The sequence below is a fragment of the Manis pentadactyla genome, chromosome X (genome assembly GCF_030020395.1).
Source record: "Manis pentadactyla isolate mManPen7 chromosome X, mManPen7.hap1, whole genome shotgun sequence".
Taxonomy (NCBI): domain Eukaryota; kingdom Metazoa; phylum Chordata; class Mammalia; order Pholidota; family Manidae; genus Manis; species Manis pentadactyla.
The window spans coordinates 52,367,554-52,392,470 of record NC_080038.1 but is presented as its reverse complement, the minus strand read 5'-3'; positions in this window follow the sequence as shown (position 1 = coordinate 52,392,470).

Here is a 24,917-nt window from a genome sequence, read left to right as displayed (position 1 = left end):
GCAAGGAGGACAACACTAAGACACATAATAATTAAAATGTCAATTATCAAGTACAAGGACAGAGATTTAAAGGCAGCTACAGAGAGGGAAAAGGTCACCTACAAAGAAAACCGATCAGGCTATCATCAGACTTCTCAACAGAAAGCTTACAGGCCAGAAGAGAATGGCATGGTATATTTAATACAATGAAACAGAAGGGCCTTGAACCAAGAATATTGTATGCAGCATGATTATCATTTAAATAGGAAGGAGGGATTAAACAATTCACAGGCAAGCAAAAGTTGAGGGAATTTTCCTCCCACAAACCAACTCTACACGGTATTTTAGAGGGACTGCTCAAGATGGGAGCACTCCTAAGAATAAATAGAAGTCACCAGAGAAAACAAAATCACAGCAAATAAAGCAGACCAACCAAATACTAAATAAAGGCAAAAAATAAAATCAACTACCCACAAAAGCAGTTACAGGAAACACAAAAGAGCACAGAATAAAATAACCAAAATATAAAGAATGGAGGAGGAGGAAAAAGAAGGGAGAGAAATAAAGAATCACCAGACACTGTTTATAGCAGCTCAATAAGCGAGTTAAGTTAGACAGTAAGATACTAAAGAAGCTAACCTGGAACCTTTGGTAACCACAAATCTAAAGCCTGCAATGGCAATAAGTACATATCTTTCAATAATCACCCTAAATGTAAATGGATTGAATGCAAAAATCAAAAGACACACAGTAATAGAATGGATAAAAAAGCAAGACCCATCTATACGCTGCTTACAAGAAACTCACCTCAAACCCAAAGACATGCACAGACTTAAAGCCAAGGGATGGAAAAAGATATTTCATGCAAACAACAGGGAGAAAGAAGAAGACGTTGTAGTACTAGAAAGAGACAAAGTAGACTTCAAAAAAAAAAAGTAATAAGAGATAAAGAAGGACATTACATAATGATAAAGGGCTCAGTCCAAGAAGAGGATATAACAACTCTAAATATATATGCACCCAACACAGGAGCACCAGCATATGTGAGACAAATACTAATAGAACTAAAGGAGGAAATAGAATGCAATTCATTCATTTTAGGAGACTTCAACATGTCAGTCACTCCAAAGGATAGATCCACTGGAGAGAAAATAAGTAAGGATACAGAGACACAGAACAACACACTAGAACAGATGGACTTAATAGACATCTATAGAACTCTATATCCAGAAGCAACAGGATACACATTCTTCTCAAGTGCACATGGAACATTCTCCAGAATAGATCACATACTAGGCCACAAAAAGAGCCTCAGTAAATTCCAAAAGATTGAAATTCTACCAACCAACTTTGAAGACCACAATGGTATAAAACTAGAAATAAATTGTACAAAGAAAACAAAAAGGCTCACAAACACATGAAGGCTTAACAACATGCTCCTAAATAATGAATGGATCAACGAACAAATTAAAATAGAGATCAAGGAATATATGGAAACAAATAACAACAATAAAAAGCCCCAAATTCTGTGGGACCCAGCGAAAGCAGTCTGAAGAGGAAAGTATATTGCAATTCAAGAAGGAACAACAATCCCAAATGAATAGTCTAACATCACAATCATTGAAATTGGAAAAAGAAGAACAAATGAGGCCTAAAGTCAGCAGAAGGAGAAACATAATAAAGATCAGAGAAGAAATAAACAAAATTGAGAAGAATAAAACAAAAGAAAAAAATCAAAGAAACCAAGAGCTGGTTCTTTGAGAAAATAAAATAATTAAGCCTCTAGCCAAACTTATTAAGGGAAAAAGAGAATCAACACACATCAACCGAATCAGAAACGAGAAAGAAAACATCATGACAGACTCCACAGAAATACAAAGAATTACTAGAGACTACTATATGCTTACAAGCTGGAAAACCTAGAAGAAATGGACAACTTCCTAGAAAAATACAACCTTCCAAGACTGACCAAGGAAGAAACAAAAAAATTAAACAAACCAATTATGAGCAAAGAAATTGAAGTGGTAATCAAAAAGCTACCCAAGAACAAAATCCCAGGGCCAGATGGATTTACCTCGGAATTTTATCACACACACAGAGAAGACATAATACCCATTCTACTTAAAGTTTTCAAAAAAATAGAAAAGGAGGGAATGCTCCCAAACCCATTCTATGAAGCCAATATCATCCTTATACCAAAACCAGGCAAAGACCCCACCAAAAAAGAAAATTACAGACCAATATCCCTGATGAACGTAGATGCAGAAATACTCAATAAAATATTACCTAACCGAATTCAAAAATATATCAAAAGGATCATACACCACGAACGAGTGGGATTCATCAAATGATGGTCCAACATCTGAAAATCCATCAACATCATCCACCATGTAAACAAAAAGAAGGACAAAAACCACATGATCATCTCCATAGATGCTGAAAAAGCATTCGACAAAATTCAACATCCATTCATGATAAAAACTCTCAAAAAAATGGGTATAGAGGGCAAGTACCTCAACATAATAAAGGCCATATATGATAAACCCACAGCTAACATCATACTGAACAGCGAGAAGCTGAAAGCTTATCCTCTGAGATCGAGAAGAAAGAAGAGATGCCCACTCTCCCCACTGTTATTCAACATAGTACTGGAGGTCCTAACCATGGCAATAAGAGAAAACAAATAAATACAAGGAATCCAGATTGGTAAAGAAGAAGTCAAACTGTCACTATTTGCAGATGACATGATGTTGTACATAAAAATCCCTAAAGATTCCACTCCAAACCTACTAGAACTAATACTAGAATTCAGCAAAGTTGCAGGATAGAAAATTAACACACAGAAATCTGTGGCTTTCCTATACACTAACAATGAACTAATAGAAAGAGAAATCAGGAAAACAATTCCATCCACAATAGCATCCAAAAGAACAAAATACATAGTAATAAACCTAACCAAGGAACTGAAAGACCTATACCCTGAAAACTACAAGACACTCTTAAGAGAAATTAAAGAGGACACTAACAAATGGAAACTCATCCCATGCTCTTGGCTAGGAAGAATTAATATAGTCAAAATGGCCATCCTGCCCAAAGCAATATACAGATTTGATGCAATCCCTATGAAATTACCAGCAACATTCTTCAACGAATTGGAACAAATAGTTCAAAAATTCATATGGAAACACCAAAGACCCCGAATAGCCAAAGCAATCTTCAGAAGGAAGAATAAAGTGTGGGGGATCTAACTCCCCACCTTCAAGCTCTACTACAAAGCCATAGTAATCAAGAAAATTTGGTACTGGCACAATAACAGAGCCACAGACCAGTGGAAAAGAATAGAGACTCCAGACATTAACCCAGACATATATTTTCAATTAATATATAATAAAGGAGCCATGAACATACAATGGGGAAAAGACAGTCTTTTCAACAGATAGTGCTTGCAAAACTGGACAGCTACATGTAAGAGAATAAAACTGGATCACTGTCTAATCCCATACACAAAAGTAAATTCAAAATGGATCAAAGACCTGAATGTAAGACCATGAAACCATAAAACTCTAAGAAAAAAATAAAGGCAAAAATCTCTTTTACATAAACATGAGCGATGTCTTCATGAACATATCTCCCTCGGCAAGGGAAACAAAAGCAGAAATGAACAAGTGTGTCTACATCAAGCTGAAAAGCTTCTCTACAGCAAAGGACACCATCAATAGAACAAAAAGGTTCCCTACAGTATGGGAGAATATATTCGTAAATGACAGATCCTATAAAGGCTTGACATCCAAAATATATGAAGAGCTCATGCACCTCAACAAACAAAAAGCAAATAATCCAGTTAAAAAATGGCCAGAGTAGCTGAGCAGACAATTCTCCAAAGAAGAAATTCAGATGGCCAACAGATATATTAAAAGATGGTCCATATCGCTAGTTATAAGGGAAATGTAAATTAAAACCACCATGAGATATCACCTCACACCAGTAAGGATGTCTACCATGCAAAAGATAAACAATAACAAATGTTGGTGAGGATGTGGTGAAAGGGGAACCCTCCTACACTGCTGGTGTTTACGTAATCTATTTCAACCATTTGCAAAGCAGTATGGAGGTTCCTCAAAATGCTCAAAATAGACATACCATTTGACCCAGGAATTCCACTTCTAGGAATTTACCCTAAGAATGCAGCAGCCCAGTTTAAAAAAGACAGATGCACCTCTATGTTTGTCACACTACTATTTACAATAGCCAAGAAATGGAAGCAACCTAAGCGTCCATCAGTAGACGAATGGATAAAGAAGATGTGGTACATATACACAATGGAATATTATTCAGTGATAAGAAGAAAACAAATCCTACCATTTGCAACTATATGCATGGAGCTAGAGGGTATTATGCTCAGTGAAATAAGCCAAGTAGAGAAAGAGAAATACCAAATGATTTCACTCATATGTGGAGTATAAGAACAAAGAAAAACTGAAGGAACCAAACAGCAGCAGAATCACAGAACCCAGGAATGGACTAACATTTACCAAAGGGAAAGGGACTGGCGAGAATGGGAGGGAAAGGAGGGATAAGGGCGGGGAAGAAGAAAGGGGGTATTTCAGTTAGCATGTGAATGTGGGGGGTGGTTGGGGAGAGCTGTGCAACACAGAGAAGACAAGTAGTGATTCTGCAACATGTTACTATGCTGATGGACAGTGACTGTAATGGGGTTTGGGGGGGTCTTGGTGAAAGGGGGACCCTAGTGAACATAATGTTATTCATGTAGTTGTAGATTAATGATAACAACAAATATATATATAAACAATATTTTGTAAATTGGTACTAAATACAGAAAACTATAGTGACATCAAATAGGTAAGTTGTTATGGGGACATGAAAGTTCTGAGATTTTGTATACACAGACAAGGTTTTATCATATTAAAAGAAATTTATAATTTTAAGATGTTTTATGTAAGCCTCAGCAAAACCTCAAAGCAAAAGCCAATAGTAGATACATAAACCATCCATAAAGAACAAGGCATTTATGCATACTAGTATGGGATATCATCAAATTATAAAGGAAGAGACCAAGAGAAGACACAAAGGAAAAGGAAAGTACAAAACACTTAGGAAACAGTAAACAAGAAGGCAATAGTTCTTACAATTCAATGATTACTTTAAATGTAAATGGATTCAATTCTCAAATCAAAGGTCATAGATTGTAGTACATATAGAATATGTTTAAGAATACATGTAAAACAAGATGCTTGTGAGAATACTACTTACTTGCTCTATTAAGAACAGTGTTATTTTAGAGAGTGAATGATAGACATTCTATAATGCATATACACAATGTTTAAGGACATACATAAAGCAGGTGATAGAGTGCTACTTGCTACATTGAGAAATGCATTATATCATTTAATGGATGTGATCACCTTTTGGTAATGCATGCAGGTTTATGCAAAGAAGACAGAATGACTGAGTGAATATAAAAGAAGACAGAACCGGAAAAGATTCTGGAGGTGGAGCCAACAGGGTGGCGTGAGTAGGACAGTGGGAATCTCCTCCCAAAATCATATATATTTTTGAAAATTCAACAAATACAACTAATCAAAAAAGAGAGACCAGAAGACACAGGACAACAGCCAGACTACATCCACACGTGCGAGAGCCCAGCGCCTGGTGAAAGGGGTAAGATACAACTCCCGGCCCGGCGGGACCCAAGCACACCTCCCCACAGCTCCAGGCAGGAGGGAGAGGGAGTCCAGGACTTCTAAACACCCAACCCCAGCCACCCGCACCAGAGCTCAGACACAGTGCATGCATGGAGGTCTAGAAAATAGGGAAACAGGGCAGCAAGACCTCTGAGCAGGTTCCAAAGCTGATGCCCCTGTGACAAAGAAAAGTGAGTGCTTTTTGAAAGTCTTAAAGGGACAGGGACATAACAGCTGGACAGAAACAACACAGGTCACAGCTCAGTGCCTGGAAATTACAGGGAAAACCGGGCGCACTAACCCCCTGGGCAACAGCTCTGAGACACCTCACAGAGGTAAACAGCCAAACAGCCCCCCTGTACATTACCCCTCCAGGTGCTGCGAAAGCAGATAAACAGCCTAAGGCAGACCACGCCCACAGAAAGGGAGATTCCTCCATATCGGCCAGGCAAGAAACAAAGTCCCAATCTACACGGAATTACCCAACACAAAGCCACGAGGGGTTGCAGTTGTCCCAGTAAAGAAAGGCCAGTAGCAAGTGAAAAGTTTGGCCCTCCCAGATGACAGTAAATAGCACCTGTCAACATGAAAAGGCAAAAAAATATGATCCAGACAAGACTAACCCAGACAGCTTCGGCATCTGCTACATCTTCCCCTGAGAAGGAACCTGGGGAGATAGATCTAACCAGTCTTCCTGAAAAAGAATTCAAAACAAAAGTCATAACCATGCTGATGGACTTGCAGAGAAATATGCAAGAACTAAGGAAGGAGAATACAGAAATAAAACAAGATCTGGAAGGACTTCAAAACAGAATGGACGAGATGCAAGAGATCATTAATGGACTAGAAAACAGAGAACAGGAATGCAGAGAAGCTGATGCAGAGAGAGATAAAAGGATCTCCAGGAATGAAAGAATTTTAAGAGAGCTGAGTGACCAATCAAAAAGGAGCAATATATGCATCTTCAGAATAGCCGAAGGAGAAAAGACAGAAAAAGGGATAGAAAATGTCTTTGAAGAAATAATTGCTGAAAACTTCCCCAAACTAGGGGAAGAAATGGCCTCTCAGACCACAGAGGTACACAGAACTCCCATGACAAGGGATCCAAGGAGGGCAACACCAAGACACATAATAATTAAAATGGCAAAGATCAAAGAAAAGGACAAAGTATTAAAGGCAGACAGAGAGAAAAAAAAAGGTTACCTACAAAGGAAAACCCATCAGGCTATCATCAGACTTCTCAACAGAAACCTTACAGGCCAGAAGAGAATGGCATGATATATTGAATACAATGAAACAGAAGGGCCTTGAACCAAGGATACTGTATCCAGCATGATTATCATTTAAATATGAAGGAGGGATTAAACAATTCCCAGACAAGCAAAAGTTGAGGGAATTTACCTCCCACAAACCACCTCTACAGGGCATCTTACAGGGACTGCACTAGATGGGAGCACTCCAAGAAACAGCACAGAACAAAACACCCAACATATGAAGAAAGGAGGAGGAGGAATAACAAGGGAGAGAAATAAAGAATAATCAGAACGAGTTTATAATAGATCAGTAAGTGAGTTAAGTTAGAACAGTAAGATAGTAAAGAAGCTAACCCTGAACATTTGGTAACCATAAACTTAAAGCCTGCAATGCCAATAAGTACATACCTTTCATTAATAGCCCTAAATGTAAATGGACTGAATGCACAAATCAAAAGACACAGAGTAATAAAATGGATAGAAAAGCGAGACCCATCCATATGCTGCTTACAAGAGACTCAACTCAAACCCAAAGACATGCACAGATTAAAAGTCAAGGGATGGAGAAAGATATTTCATGCAAACAACAGTGAGAAAAAAGCAGGTGTTAAAATGCTAGTATCAGACAAAATAGACTTCAAAATAAAGAAAGTAACAAAAGATAAAGAGGGACATTACAAAATGATAAAGGGCTCAGTCCAACAAGAGGATATAACCATGATAAACATATATGCACCCAATACAGGAGCACAAATATATGTGAAACAAATACTAACAGAATTAAAGGAGGAAAAAGACTGCAATGCATTCATTTTGGGAGACTTTAACACATCAAACACTCCAAAGGACAGAGACACCAGACAGAAAATAAGTAAGGACACAGAGGCACTGAACAACACGCTAGAACAGATGGGCCTAATAGACATCTGTAGAACTCGAAACCAAAAGTAACAGGATACACATTCTTCACAAGTGCAAATGGTCAATTCTCCAGAAGAGGTCAATACTAGGCCACAGAAAGGACCTCAGTAAATTTCAAAAGATTGAAATCCTACCAGCAAACTTTTCAGAACACAAACTAGAAATAAACTGTACAATGAAAGCAAAAAGGCTCACAAACACATGGAAGCTTAAGAACATGCTCCAAAATAATCAATGGATCAATGACCAAATTAAAATGGAGATCCAGCAATATATTGAAAAAATGACAACAACAACACAAATCCCCAACTTCTGTGGGACGCAGCAAAAGGAGTCTTAAGTGGAAAGAATACAGCAATCCAGGCATATTTAAAGAAGGAAGAACAATCCTCAATGAATAGTCTAATGTCACAATTATCGAAACTGGAAAAATTAGAACAAATGAGGCCTAAGGTCAGCAAACCGAGGGACTTAATAAAGATCAGAGAGGAAATAAATAAAATTGAGAAGAAAATAATAGAAAAAATCAATGAAACCAAGAGCTGTTTCTTCGAGAAAATAAACAAAGTAGATAAGCCTCTAGCCAGAACTATTAATAGAAAAGGAGAGTCAACACACATGAACAGAATCAGAAATGAGAAAGGAAAAATCACGACGGGTCCCACAGAAATACGAAGATTTATTAGAGAATACTATGAAAACCTATATGCTAACAAGCTGGAAAACCTAGGAGAAATGGACAACTTCCTAGAAAAATACAACCTTCCAAGATTGACCCAGAAAGAAACAGAAAATCTAAACAGACCAATTACGAGCAATGAAATTGAATCAGTAATCAAAAAACTACCCAAGAACAAAACCCCCGGGAAAGATGGATTTACCTCGGAATTTTATCAGACATACAGAGAAGACATAACACCCCTAATCCTTAAAGTTTTCCAAAAAATAGAAGAGGAGGGAATACTCCCAAACTCATTCCATGAGGCCAACTTCACCCCAATACCAAAAGCAGGCAAAGACCACACAAAAAGAAAACTAAAGACCAATATCCCTGATGAACATAGATGCAAAAATACTCAACAAAATATCAGCAAACTGAATTCAGAAATTCATGAACAGGATCATACACCATGACCAAGTGGGATTCATCCCAGGGATGCAAGGATGGTACAACATTCGTAAATCCATCAACATCATCCACCACATCAACAAAAAGAAGGACAAAAACCACATGGACATTTCCATAGTGCTGAAAATATATTCGACAAAATTCAACATCCATTCATGATAAAAACTCTTAACAAAATAGGCATAGAGGGAAAGTACATCAACGTAGTAAAGGCCATATATGATCAACCCACATCTAACATCATACTGAACGGCGAGAAGCTGAAAGCTTTTCCTCTGAGATCGAGAAGAAAGCAGAGCTGCCCACTCGCCCCACTGCTACTTAACTTAGTACTGGAGGACCAAGCCATGTCAATTAGACAAAACAAAGAAATACAAGGAATCCAGGTTGGTAAATAAGAAGTCAAACTGTCACTATTTGCAGATGACATGATGTTGTACATAAAAATCCCTAAAGATTCCACTCCAAAACTACAAGAGCTAATAACGGAATGGAGCAAAGTTGCAGGATACAAAATGAACGCACAGATATCTGTGCCTTTCCTATACACTAACAATGAACTAATAGAAAGAGAAATCAGGAAAACAATTCCATTCACAATAGCATCCAAAAGAACAAAATATCTAGGAATAAGCCTAACCAAGGAAGTAAAAGACCTATACCCTGAAAACTACAAGACACTATAAAGAGAATTTAAAGAGGTCACTGACAATTGGAAACTCACCCCATGCTCCTGGCTAGGAAGAAATAATATTGTCAAAATAGCCATCCTATCCAAAGCAATATACAGATTCGATGCAATCCCTATCAAATTACAAACAGCTTTCTTCAATTAACTGGAACAAATAGTTCAAAAATTCATATGGAACCATAAAAGACCCCAAATAGCCAAAGCAATCCTGAGAAGGAATAATAAAGTGAGCGGGATCTCGCTCCCCAACTTCAAGCTCTACTACAAAGCCACAGTAATCAAGGCAATTTGGTACTGGCACAGGAACAGAGCCATAGAGCAGTGTAACAGAATAGAGACTCCAGACATTAACCCAACATTTATTGCCAATTAACATATGATAAAGGAACCATGGACATACAATGGGGAAATGACAGTCTCTTCAACAGATGGTGCTGGCAAAACTGGACAGCTGCATGTAACAGAATGAAACTGGATCACTGTCTAACCCCATAAACAAAAGTAAACTCCAAATGGATCAAAGACCTGAATTTAAGTCATGAAACCATAAAACTCTTACAAGAAAACATAGGCAAAAATCTCTTAGACATAAACATTAGCAGCTTCTTCATGAACGTATCTCCCTGGGCAAGGGAAACAAAAGTAAGAATGAACAAGTGGTACTATATTAAGCTGAAAAGCTTCTGTACAGCTAAAGACACCATCAATAGAACAAAAAGGTATCCTACAGTATGGGAGAATATATTTATAAATGACAGATCCGATAAAGGATTGACATCCAAAATATATAAAGAGCTCACACACCTCAACAAATAAAAAGCAAATAATCCAATTAAAAAATGGGCAGAGGAGCTGAATAGACAGTTCTCTAAAGAAAAAATCCAGATGGCCAACAGGCACATGAAAAGATGCTCCACATCACTAGTTATCATAGAAATGCAATTTAAAACCACAATGAGATATCACCTCACAACAGTAAGGATCGCCATCATCAAAAAGTCAAAACAACAACAAATGTTGGTGAGGTTGTGGAGAAAGGTGATCCCTCCTACACTGTTGGTGGGAATGTAAACTAGTTCAATCATTGTGGAAAGCTGTATGGAGGTTCCTCAGAATGCTGAAAATGGAAATACCATTTGACCCAGGAATTAAACTTCTAGGAATTTACCCTAAGAATGCAGCACCCAGTTTGAAAAGACAGATGCACCCCTATGTTTATCGCTGCACTGTTTACATTAGCCAAGATATGGAAGCAAACTAAATGTCCATCAATAGATGACTGAATAAAGAAGATTTGGCACATATACACAATGGAATATTATGCCGCCATAAGAAAAAAACAGGTCCTACCATTTGCAACAACATGGATGGAGCTAGAGGGTATTATGCTCAGTGAAATAAGCCAGGCAGAGAAGGACAAGTAACAAATGATTTCACTCATATGTGGAGTATAAGAACAAAGGAAAACTGAAGGAAGAAAACAGCAGCAGAATCACAGAACCCAAGAATGGACTAATAGTTACCAAAGGGAAAGGAACTGGGGATGATGGGTGGGAAGAGAGGGATAAGGCCGGGGAAAAAGAAAGTGGGCATTACGATTAGCATGTATAGTGTGTAGGGACATGGGGAGGGCTGTCCAACACAGAGAAGAGAAGTAGTGATTTTGCAGCATCTTACTATGCAGATGGACAGTGACTGTGAAGGGGTTGGTGGGGGGACTTGGTGAAGAGGGCAACCTAGTAAACATAATGTTCTTTCTGTAATTGTAGATTAATGATACCAAAATAAAAAATAAAAATAAAAAAAGAAGGCTACTATAGGTCAGATTCTGGGACAATGTTGAAATACTGGCAGAACAGATCATCTACCCCTAACAAAAAAGAGAATAACACATTGGTAAGGGTAAAAGTCGAAAGACACACTCAATCAGGATCAAGCCCTTTTATCATCCCAACAAACCATCAGCAGCAGGGAGTGAGGAATTGAGTGGGGGAAGACATAAACACCCAAAACCAGCACATGTGGCCCTGGGGATCCTCTCTGGGATGATGAACACCCATAACATTGGGCTTTGAAAATCAATAATTCTAAATATCAGGGAGAACTGAAGGGTATACGTAGCCAAGTTTCCACTCATGGGGAGCCAGCATGCTGTGATGACTGCCCTGATAACCAACACAGAACAACTGTTGAAAGGAGATTTATTAACTTTGGGATACAATACAGAGGGGAAGGGGTATAACGGAGCTCTTTAATGAGAGAAAGGGCTGACACATGCCACTTTTCTAGCCAGCATAGTTGACCAGACACTTCTGGGAGCAGGTTCTGATTCTGAAACTTTCCATCCATCCCACTTTCTCTGTCTCAGAATTCTTCTACAAACTTACCTTACCAACATGCACAGCCCCATAGTAGCTGCATGGACCACTGCTGCCATCAAGGCTGAGGGAGTGCCTGCCCAAAGCGCAGTGGCAAGGGAGCTGCCAAGTCTTTAAGTTGCATCAGTTAGTCACATAAGCTAGGGCAACGTAGCAGCAACATTTAATTTTGACATCCAGGCATGGGCTAGACAAAACTACCAGCTTACTCATAGCAAGAAGAAGACTACCAGCTTATTCATAGCTTACCCACAATAAGGTGCACACAGTCCACACAGGGAACATCCCTGAAGTGCCTGGTTCTTGTGAAAAGGGTTTTCTGCACTTCTGGGAATCACAGGATGCCTACTATGTAAGGCCACTGCTTTCAGGATCAGGAGACACAGCTGATCTATGTAATACACAGAAACAAACAGAGAATCAGACAAAAAGAGGAGGAAGAGGAAAATGTTCCAAACAAAAGAATAAGAAAAAACACCAGAAAAGTTGCTAAATGAAATGACTTTAAACAATCTACATGATAAATATTGCAAGGTAAGGGTCCTGAAGTTGTTCAGTGGAGTGGAGAGAAAAACAGACAAACTCAAGGAGAACAACAACAAGGAGATAGGGGAAAAAAAGAAACAAGTCAGAGCTGGAGAATAAAATAATTGAAATGGAAAATAACATAGAGGGAATGGATAGCACATTAGAGGATTGTGAAGAATGGATCAGTGATCTGGAATACAGTGTAGTGCAAAGCAACAAAGCCAAACAACAGAAAGAAAAAAAGATTTCTAAAAATGAAAATATTCAGGGGATTAAGGAGGGTAGCATTAGAGGTGAAATAGAGGCCTCCTCCCAAAGCCACATATAATACAAAAATATAATTAATACGACTAATCCTGAAAGAGCACCAGGAAAGAAGGCTGTGCCAGACTGCAACAACTGGAGAAAAGAACAAACCTTATGGAACAGGGTAAGGTATCAAAGCCATGATCCAGCAGGACCAAGCCCTTCACAAACACCAGTTCACAGGCTGGAGAAAGAGAAATGGAGCAGTGAGAGGGTGGAGGCCTGGGACTGCTGAACACCGAGGCCTGGAGGTCTGCTCTGGGATCACTAACCTGCATTGCATGTTGATCTGGTGATTAGTGGTGTTGGAAAGCTAAGACAGGCAGAATACCTGGAGAAACAGATTCCTGTCGCTTTTGGGAAATGGGAATCTATATCTGGATGCTCTGGGACAAAAGAAAGGTGGGCAGTCTGAGAGATTTGCTAACAGTGAGAGGGCTGCTAAAGGATCAAGGATTGCACAACGCTTACTGCTCAGGAGAAAGAACAGGTATACAAAATTTTCTGGGTTCCCTCTTCCCGGCATGTTGGACACTTTCAGGATCTTTATGTGCTCCATCCCCTTGGCTGGCTATGCAGCTCCAAGGCCCCCACCAGGATAGCAGCCTGCTGCACCTTCCAGCCAGCACACATCTGGCTCACAAGCCGGCAGCCCCTACCCTGGCATCAGGCCAGCCAAAGGTATAACCCCAACTATAGCAGCTTCAAATGCAAAGCATAGAGGATTACACCTGTGTTCGGCCAACTGGTCTGGCTGTGGAGACAGGCATAAATGCTGGAAGCAGGAAACAGCTTTTTCTGCCCCCAGGCACCAGCACTGCTCCCCTGTGACCCCAGACATCACTCCAGGGACTGAGCAGGTCCAGATATTAGAGGTTCCAGGAACTAGTGGTTGCCACATACAAATATGAAACATCGAAGGAACCTGGATCAAACCAAAATCCCAAAAACAGCTGAAAAGTGTCAAGGGAAACTGATCTCATTAATCTTCCTGAAAGAGATTTCAAACTAAAAATCATAAACATAATCATGGAGGTACAGAAAAATATTCAAGAACTCAGGAACAAATTAAGGATGGAGATCCAATAATTACAGAATACAATGGAGGGATTTAAAAGCAGATTAGATATGGAGAAGAAGTCTGCTAATGGAATAGACATTAGAGAACAGGAATACAAAGAAGCTGAGGCACAGAGAGAAAAAAGGATCTCTAGGAATGAAGGAATATTGAGAGAGCTATTTGACCAATCCAAATGAAACTATATTTGTATTATAGTGGTACCAGAAGAAGAAGAGAGAAAAAAGGTATAGAAAGTGTCTTTGAGAAGGTAATTGCTGCAAACTTCCCAATCTGGGGAAGGACATAGTCTCTCAGGCTATGGAGGTGAACAGAACACCCAACACAGGAGACCCAAAGAAGATAACACCAAGACGTATAATAATTAAAATGACAAAGATCAAGGATAAAGAGACTATTAAAAGCAGCCAGGGAGAGAAAAATGATCACACACAAAGGAAACCCATCAGGCTATCATCAGACTTCTCAGCAGAAACCTTAGAGGCCAGAAGGGAGTAGCATGATATATTCAATGCAATGAAGAAGAATGGCCTTGAACCAAGAGTATGTGACCCAGCAAGATTATTATTTAAATTTGAAGGAGGGATTAAAAAATTTCCAGGTAAGCAAAAGCTGAAAGAATTTACCTCCCACAAACCAACTCTATAGTGTATTTTGGAGGCACTGCTATGGATGGAAGGGTTCCTCAGGCTAAATAACTCTCACCAGCTGTAATAAAACCAACATAAAGAAAGCAGAACAATTAATTACTAAGCAAATGAAAATTAAATCAACAACCCCCAAAGTCAGTCAAGGGATAGACAAAGAGCACAGAATACGATACCCAATATACAGAGAATGGAGGAGGAAGAAAAAGGCAGTGGAAAAAAGGAGCCTTTAGATTGTGTTTGTAATAGCGCATTAAGTGAGTTGAGTTATACTCTTAGATAGTAAGGAAATTCACCTTGAACCTTTGGTAACCATAAACCTAAAGCCTGCAATGGCAATAAGTACATAGCTATTAATAATCACCCTAAATGTAAAAGGTCATAATGTACCAATCAAAAGACATAGAGTCCCTGAATGGATTGAAAAACAAGACCCATCTCTATGCTGCCTACAAGAGACACACTTCAAACCCCAGACATACACAGACTAAAAGAGAAGGGATGGAGTGTAAACTACAAGACCCTCATGAGAGAAATTAAAGAAGATACCAATAAATGGAAACACATCCCGTGCTTATGGATAGGAAGAATTAATATTGTCAAAATGGCCATCCTGCCTAAAGCAATCTATAGATTCAATCCAATTCCTATCAAAATGCCAACAGCATTCATCAATGAACTAGAGAAAATCGTCCTAAAATTCATATGGAACCACAAAAGGCCGCGAATAGCCAAAGCAATCCTGAGAAGGAAGAATAAAGCAGGGGGAATTTCACACCCCAACTTCAAGCTCTACTACAAAGCCACAGTAATCAAGACAATTTGGTACTGGCACAAGAACAGACCCATAGACCAATGGAACAGACTAGAGATCCCTGATATAAACCCAACCATATATGGTCAATTAATATATGATAAAGAAGCCATGGACATTCAATGGGGAAAGGAGAGCCTCTTCAACAGCTGGTGTCAGCAAAACTGGGCAGCTACATGCAAGAGAAACCGGATTATTGTTTAACCCCATACACATAAGTAAACTCGAAATGGATTAAAGACTTGAATGTAACTTATGAAACCATAAAACTCTTAGGAGACAACATAGGCAAAATCTCCTGAATATAAGCATGAGCAACTTCTTCCTGAACCCATCTCGTCAAGCAAGTGAAAGCAAAGCAAAAATGAACTCATGGGAATACATCAAAATAAAAAGGTTTTGTACAAAAAAGCACATCATCAACAAAACAAAAAGGCATCTGACAGAATGGGAAAATATATTTGTAAATGGCATATCTGACAGCAGTTTAACATCCAAAATATATAAAGAACTCACAGGCCTCAACACCCAAAAAGCAAATAAGCCGATTAACAAATGGGAAGAGGATATGAAGAGACAGTTTTCCAAAGAAGAAATTCAGATGGCCAACAGACACATGAAAAGATACTCCACATCACTAATCATCAGAGAAATGCAAATTAAAACCACAATGAGGTATCAACTCACACCAGTAAGTATGGTGAGCAATGAAAAGACTAAAAACAACAAATGACGGTGAAGATGCAGAGAAACGGGAATCATCCTACACTGCTGGTGGGAATGTAAGCTAGTTCAACCATTGTGGAAAGCAATATGGAGGTTCTTCAAAAACTAGAAATAGAAATACCATTTGATCCCAGAATCCCACTCCTTGGAATTTACCCAAGGAATATAACTTCTCAGATTCAAAAAGACATATGCACCCCTTTGTTTCTGGCAGCACTTTTTACAATAGCCGAGATATGGAAGCTACCTCAGTGTCCATCATTAGATGAATGGATAAAGAAGATGTGGTACATATACACAATGGAATACTATTCAGTCATAAGAAAGAAACAAATCCTACCATTTGCAACAACATGGATGGAGCTGGAGGACATTATGCTCAGTGAAATAAGCTAGGCAGAGAAAGACAAATGTCAAATGATTTCCCTCATTTGTTGAGTATAACAATGAAGCAAAACTGAAGGAACAAAATGGCAGCAGACTCAGAGACTCCAAGAGTGTACTAGTGTTTTACAAAACGGAGGGTTGTGGGAGGGTGGGTGGGGAGGGAGGGAGAAGGGGATTGAGGGGTATTATGTTTAGTACACACGGTGTGGGGGATCACGGGGAGAACAGTGTAGCACAGAGAAGGCACATAGTGGATCTGTGGCATCTTACTACACTGACGGACAGTGACTGCATTGGGGTATGGGCAGGGACTTGATGATATGGGTGAATGTAGTAACCACATTATTTTTTCATGTGATAAATTCGTAAGAGTGTATATCAATCATACCTTAATAAAAAATTTGGAAAACAGAAAGAAAACAAGACCTAGAGCTGCTGCAGCAAAGCAGAGGAGATCTAGCCAAAAATCTAGTCTCAAAGCTGAAGGGAAACAGGCTGAGTAGCCCTGGTCTGGAGCCAGATGCACTGGGTTTTGTGTTTTTAAAAATTATTATATCCGGAGTCCACTGTGGTGAGGAGGAAGAGGGATGGGCAGTGTCTTCTATGTCCCCAGACCTGTGTGGCCTAGTGAAAGAGAGGAGAGCATGTGATAGAAGAGTGTTGCCCTGAAAAATGCCCAGGTACCGACTCCCAGAAAGTGTATGTGTTACTTTACATGGTGAAAGGGGTTTTGCAAATGTGATTAAGGGCCTTGAGATGGGAAGATTACCATGCATCATCCAGGTGACCAAATCTAATTACACAAATCTTTACTGTGGGGCACTTTCCCCAGCTGTGGTCAGTGACAAGGAAATGTGTCTAAGGGAGCAGAGATGCGACACTGCAGGCTTTGAAGATAGTGGAAGTGCCATGAACCCAGGCATGTAAGCAGCATCTAGAAGCTAGAAAGGGCAGGGAAGACCCCTTAGAGAGGCATCCAGAATGGAGTGCAGCCCTTCCCACCCCTGATTTTATCCCACTGAGACATGTATTGGACATCAGACCTACAGAACTGTGAAATAATAAATTCATGTTGTTTTAAGCCACTTAAGAAAAAAAGAGAAGGGATCGAAAAACTTTTTTCATGCAACTAATATGGAGAAAGAACAGGAGCTGCAGTACTTGTATCAGACAAAGTAGACTTCGAAACAAAGTCACGAGACAAAGAAGACATTACATAATGATAAAGGGGTCATTCCAACAAGGGGATATAACCATTATAAATCTCTAAGGACCCAACACAGGAACACCTACATATATGAAACATATTCTAACAGAATTAAAAGGGGAAATAGAATGTGATGCTTTCACTCTAGGAGACTTCAACACTCCACTCACTCCAAAGGACAGATCAACCAGACAGAAAATGAGTAAGGACACAGAAGCACTTTACAATACATTAGAACAGATGGACCTAACCGACATCTACAGAACTCTACACCCAAAAGCAGCACAATACACATTCTTTTCAAGTGCACATGGAACATTTTCAAGAATAGATCATATACAAGGTCACAAAAACAGCCTTGGTAAATTAAAAAATATTGAAATTGGACCAACCAGCTACTCAGAACACAATGGTATGAAACTGAAATAAATTATGCAAGAAAAAGAAAAGTCCCAGAAACACATGGATGCTTAATAACGTGGTATGAAATAAACAATAGCTCTATGACCAAATTAAAACAGAGATCAAGCAATGTATGGAGACAAATGACAACAATAATTCAACACCGGAAATTCTGTGGGATGCAATGAAGTCCGTGCTAAGAGGGAAGTATATTGCAATACAGGCCTACGTCAGGAAAGAAGAACAATCCCATATGAACTGTCTAAACTCACAATTAATGAAACTAGAAAAAGAAGGACAAATGAAGCCCAAAGTTAGTAAAAGGAGGAACATAATAAAGATTAGAGCACAAAAAAAAATCAAGATGAATAAAACAATAGAAAATCTGAAATAAGAAAGCATAAATCACTACGGACACCAAGGAAATACAAGGAATTATGAGAGAATACTATGAAAAATTATATGCTAACAAAGTGCCTAACCTAGAGGAATTGGAAAACTGTTTAGTAAAATATAACCTTCCAAAGCTGGCCCAGAAAGAAACAGAAAATCTGAACAGACCAATTATCAGCAACAAAATTGAATTGGTAATCAAAAAACAACCTAAGAACAAAACTCCTGGACCAGATGGCTTCACCGCTGATTTTTATCAAACATTTAGTGAAAACCTAATACTCATCCTCCTTAAAGTTATCCAAAATGGAGAAGAGGAGGGAATACTTCCAAACAAATTCTATGAGGCCAGCATCACTCTAATATCAAAACCAGGCAAAGATATCACAAAAAAAGAAAATTACAGACCAATATCCCTGATGAACATAGATGCAAAAGTACTCAATAAAATAGTAGCCAAATGAATTAAAAATACATTAAAAAAATCATCCATCATGGTCAAGTGAGATTTATTGACACAGCCAACATCATACCTAACAGTGAGAAGCTGAAAATCTTTCTTTTAAGATTGGGAACAAGACAAGGATGCACACTCTCTCCACTTTTATTCAACATAGTACCGGACGTCCTTGCTACAACAATCAGAAAACACAAAGAAATAAAAGGCATCCAGATTGGTAAAGAAGTTAAACTGTCACTGTTTGCAGATGACATGCTTTTGTACATAAAAAACCATAAAGAATCCACTCTAAAACTACTAGATCTAATATCTGAATTCAGCAAAGTTGCAGGATACAAAATTAATACACAAAAATCTGTTGCATTCCTATAGACTAATGATGAACTAGCAGAAAGAGAATAAAAATAATAAAATACCTAGGTATCAATCTAATGAAGGAAGTGAAAGACCTATACTCTGAAAATTACAAGACACTCATGAGGGAAATTAAAGGAGAGAGCAATAAATGGAAACATATCCAATGCTTCCTATCCCATGGATAGGAAGAATTAATATTGTCAAAACGGCCATCCTGCCTAAAGCAATCCACAGACTCAGTGAAATGCCTATCAAAATACCAAGATCTTTCTTCAACAAACTAGAGAAAATTGTTGTAAAATTCATATGGAACCATAAAAGACCCTGAATAGCCAAAGCAATCCTGAGAAGGAAGAATAAAGCTGGGGGGATTACACTCCCTGACTTCAAGCTCAACTAAAAAGCCACAGAAATCAAGACAATTTGGTACTGGCACAAGAACAGAAACATAGACCAATGGAACAGACTAAAGAGCCCAGATATAAACCCAAGCATATATGGTCAGTTAATATATGAGAAAGAAGCCAAGGACATTCAATGGGGAAATGAAAGTCTCTTTAACAACTGGTGTTGGCAAAACTGGACAGCTACAAGTAAGAGAAATGAAACAGGCTTATTTTCTAACCCCACACACAAAAGTAAACTTGAAATGGATCAAAGACCTGAATGTAAGTCATGTAACCATAAAATTCTTAGAGGACAACAGAGGCAAAAATCTCCTGAATATAAATACGAGCAACTTCTTCCTGAATGCATCGACTAGCGCAAGGGAAAGAAAAGCAAAAGTGAACTCATGGGACTAAATCAAACTGAAAAGCTTCTGTACAGCAAAGGACACCATCAACAGGATAAAAAGCATCCTACAGTATGGAAGAATGTATTTTTAAATGACATATCCAACAAGGGTTTAGCATCCAAAATATATAAAGAACTCACATGCTTCAACAATGAAAAAGCAAATAACCTGATTAAAAAATGGGTGGCAGATATGAACAGACACTTCTCCAAAGTAGAAATTTAGATGGCCAACAGGCACATGAAATGATGTCCCATATCACTAATTATCAGGGAAATGCAAATATATACCACAATGAGATATCACCTCACACCAGTTAGGATGTCCAGCATCAAAAGCCTAAGAACATCAAATGCTGGTGATGACGCGGAGAAAGAGGAACCCTCCTACACTGCTGGTGGGAATGTAAGCTAGTTCATCTATTGTGGAAAGCAATATGGAAGTTCCTCCAGAAACTAAAAATAGAAATACCATTTGACCTGGGAATTCCACTCCTAGGAATTTATCCAAAGAAAGCACGTTCTCAGATTCAAAAAGATGTATGCCCCACTATGTTTATTGCAGCACTATTTACAATAGCCTAGATATGGGAGCAACCTAAGTGTCCATTAGTAGATGAATGGATAAAGAAGAGGTGGTACATATACACAGTGGAATACTGTTCGTCCATAAGAAAGAAAGAAATCCTACCATTTGTAATAACATGTGTGGAGCTGGAGGATATGATGCTCAGTGAAATAAGCCAGGCGGAGAAAGACAAGTATCAAATGATTTCCCTCATTTGTGGAGTATAACAATGAAGCAGAACAGAAGGAACAACACAGCAAAAGACTCACAGACTCCAAGAAGGGACTAGCAGTTACCAAAAGGGAGGAGTGGGGTAGGGCAGGTGGGGAGGGAGGAAGAAGGGGATTGAGGGGTATTATGATTGGCACACATGGTGTGGGGGGATCATGGGGAAGACAGTATAGCACAGATAAGGCAAATAGTGACTCTGTGTCATTTTACTACACTGATGGACAGTGACTGCAGTGGGATATGGTGAGGGTCTTGATAAAATGGGTGAATGTAGTAACCACATTGTTTTTCATGTGAAACCTTCATAAGAGTGTATATCAATAATTCTTTAATGAAAATAAAAAAAGAAAGAAAATATGCTAAGAGATCTCTGTGACAAGTTCATAGAAAACAACATTCAATAATAGGAGTACCAGCAGGGGAAGAGAGACAGAAAGGGGCAGAAAACCTACTTGAAGAAATAATAGCTGAAAACTTCCCCAACTTGGGGATAGAAATAGACATTCACGTCCTGAAAGCACAGAGCACCCCTAAAAAGCTGACCCAAGGAGGTCTACACCAAGATATATAGCAATAAAAAAGGCAAAGATTAAGGATAAGTAGAGAACCTTAAAAGCAGTAATAGAAAAGCATATAGTTACCTACAAGGGAAACCCCATAAGGCTATCAACAGACTTTTTAGCAGAAACTTTAAATGCCAGAAGGGAGTGGCCTGAAATATTCCAAGACTGACAGTGAAAAAAATTCTACAACCCAGAATACTCTACCCAGCATGGTTATCATTCAGAATTTAAGGAGAGATAAAATTTTACAAATAAACAAATGTTAAAAGAATCATCACCACTAAACTGGTCATATAATATATGTTAAAGGGATTTCTATAAATGGAAATAATAATTCATAAGCGAACACAAACCTACAGTAAATGTAGCAGTCCAATCACTCACAAAGGAGAATGAAGTTCAAAAGTAGTAAAATCAATAGTACACAAAATTTAGTCAAGGGATACACAAAATAAAAAGATGTAAATTATGATATCATATACATAAAATGTGGAGGGGAATAATAGGAAAGTAGTGCTTTCAGAATTGTGTTCAAACATAAATGACCAACAACATAACATATACATATATATTGCTGTAATGAACTTCATGGTAAATATAAACCATAACCTATAATAGATACACAAAAAATAAAGGAACACAAGTATAACAATAAAGTCATCAAATCAGAGGAGGAGGGCAAGAAAATAAAGGAACAGAGAACTACAAAAACAACCAGGAATCAATGAACAGAATGGCAATAAGTGCATACCTATCAATAGTTACTTTAAATGTAAATGGACTGAATGTTCCAACCAAAATACTTAGGGTGACTGAAGGGATAAAGAAACAAGAGCCATCTCTGCTGCCTACAAGAGACTCACTTCAGAACTGAAGACACATATGGATTAAAAGTGAACGGATGGAGGCAGATATTCCACACAAACTGAAATGAAAGAAAAGCAGGAGTTGCAATACTAATATTAGACAAAATGGACTTCAAAACAAAGAATGTAGCAAGAGACAGAGAAAGGCATTACGTAATGATAAAGGGAAAGGTCCAACAAGAGGATTAAACATTTGTAAATATCTATGTACCCAATACAGAAGCACCTAAATATATAAATCAAATACTAACAGACCTAAAGGGAGAAAGTGGCAGTAATATAATAATAATAGGAGGAGACTTTAACATCCCAGTACATCAACGGATAGATCAAGCAGATAGAAAATTAGTAAGGAAACAGTGGTGTTGAATTGAACACATAAGACCAGATTAAGTTACCAGATATATGTACAACATTCCATCCCAAATCAGCAGAACACACTTGCTTCTTGAATGCACCTAGAATGTGTTCTAAGACAGATCACATGTTAGGTCACAAAACAAGTCTCAGTACATTTAGGAAGATTGAAATTATATCAAGAATCAATTCGGACCACAACTGTATGAAACTAGAAATAAATTACAAGAATAAAAATCTGGAGAAAACAAACACTTGGAGGCTAGACAACACGCTGCTAAATAAGGAATGGATCAGTGAATAAATTAAAGAGGAAATAGAAAAAATACATGGAAAAAAAGAAAGGAGAAACAATAGCTCAAAATCTATGGAATTCAGCAAAAGAGGTTTTAAGGGGGAAATTCAGAGAGATACAGGCCTACCTCAAGAAACAAGAACACTCTCAAATAAACAATCTAACCTTACAAGTAAAGGAACTAGAAAAAGAAGAAAATGGAAAGGCCAGAGTTAGTAGAAGAAGAGACATAATAAAGATCAGAGCAGAAAGAAATGAAATAGAGACTAGGGAGTAATAGAAAAAAAATCAATGAAACTAAGAGTTGATCTTTGAAAGATAAACAAAATTGACAAATGCTTAGCTGACTCATCAAGAGAAAAAAGAGGGCTCAAATAAAATACAAAATGAATGAGGAGTTAGAACTGACACCACAAAAATGCAATTATTAGAGATTACTATGAACAATTAAATGCCAACAAATTAGACAGCCTAGAAGAAATGGATAAATTCCTAAAAACATGCAATCCCCCAAGAACTGAACCTGGATGAAAGAGAAAATCTGAATAGACCAATTAATAGTAATTAATAGAAGCAGTAATCAAGACTCCAAATAAGCAAAAGTCCACGACCATATTCTACCAAATATTTAAAGGGTAATTCTACCAAATATTTAAAGAATAATTGCTATCTAACCTTCTCAAACAATTCCAAAAAATTGCAGAGGAAGAAAACCTTCCAAATTAGATCTATGAGGTCAACATCACCTTGATACCAATACCCGGAAAAAACACTACAAAATAAAGAGAATTTAAAGACCAATGTCACTCATGAATGAACATTGATGCAAAAATCCTTAACAAAATATTACCAAACTGAATTAAGACATATCAAAAGGACTTTTCAACACAACCAATTGGCATTTATTCCAGGAATGCAAGGATCATTCAATATCTACAAATTAATCAATGGGATAAAGCACATTAACAAAAGGAAGGATAAAACCCATGTGATCATCTCAGTATATACAGAAAAAGCATTTGCCAAAATTCAACATTTATTCATGATAAAAACTGTCAACAAAGTGGGGATAGAGGGCACATAATTTAAAATAGCAAAGGCCGCATATGGCAAACCTACAGCTAACATGATATGCAATAGCAAAAAGCTGAAAGCTTTTCCTCTAAAATGAGGAACAAGGTAAGGATGTCACTTTCACTCAGAGGTCCTAGTCATAGCAATCAGACAAGAAAAGAGACATTAGGTATCCATATTGCAAAGAACATGTAAAACTGTTATTTGCCGATTACATGGTACCATATACAGAAAAACCTAAAGACAACACCAGAAAGCTGTTAGAATTAACAAGTGAATTCAGCAAAGTTGCAGGATACAAAATCAATATACAGAAATCTGTTGCATTTCTATTTAAAAAGAATGAACTAACAGAAAGAGACATGAAGAAAACCAGTGACATTTACAATTGCATCCAAAAGAATAAAACACCCAGGAATAAGTTTAAGCAAGGAGGTGAAAGACATGTGTACTCTGAAAACTGTAAGACATTGACGGAAATTTAAGCAGGCACAATTAAGTGGAATGCTATTCCATTCTCATGGATAGGAAGAATTAATATTGTTAAAATTGTTATAACTGCCCAAAGCAATTTACCGATTAGTGGAATTCTTATAAAAATACCAATGGCATTTTTTCACAGAATTAGGACAAAGCATTCTAAAACTTGTATGGCACCACAACGAAAAACCCTAAATAGCCAAAGCTATCTTGAGAAAGAAAAGCGAAGCCTGTGGTATCATGCTCCTTGATTTCAAGCTAGCTTCTATAAAGCTACAGTAACCAAACAGTGTGGTACTGGCATAAGAATGAATACATAGAACAATGGAA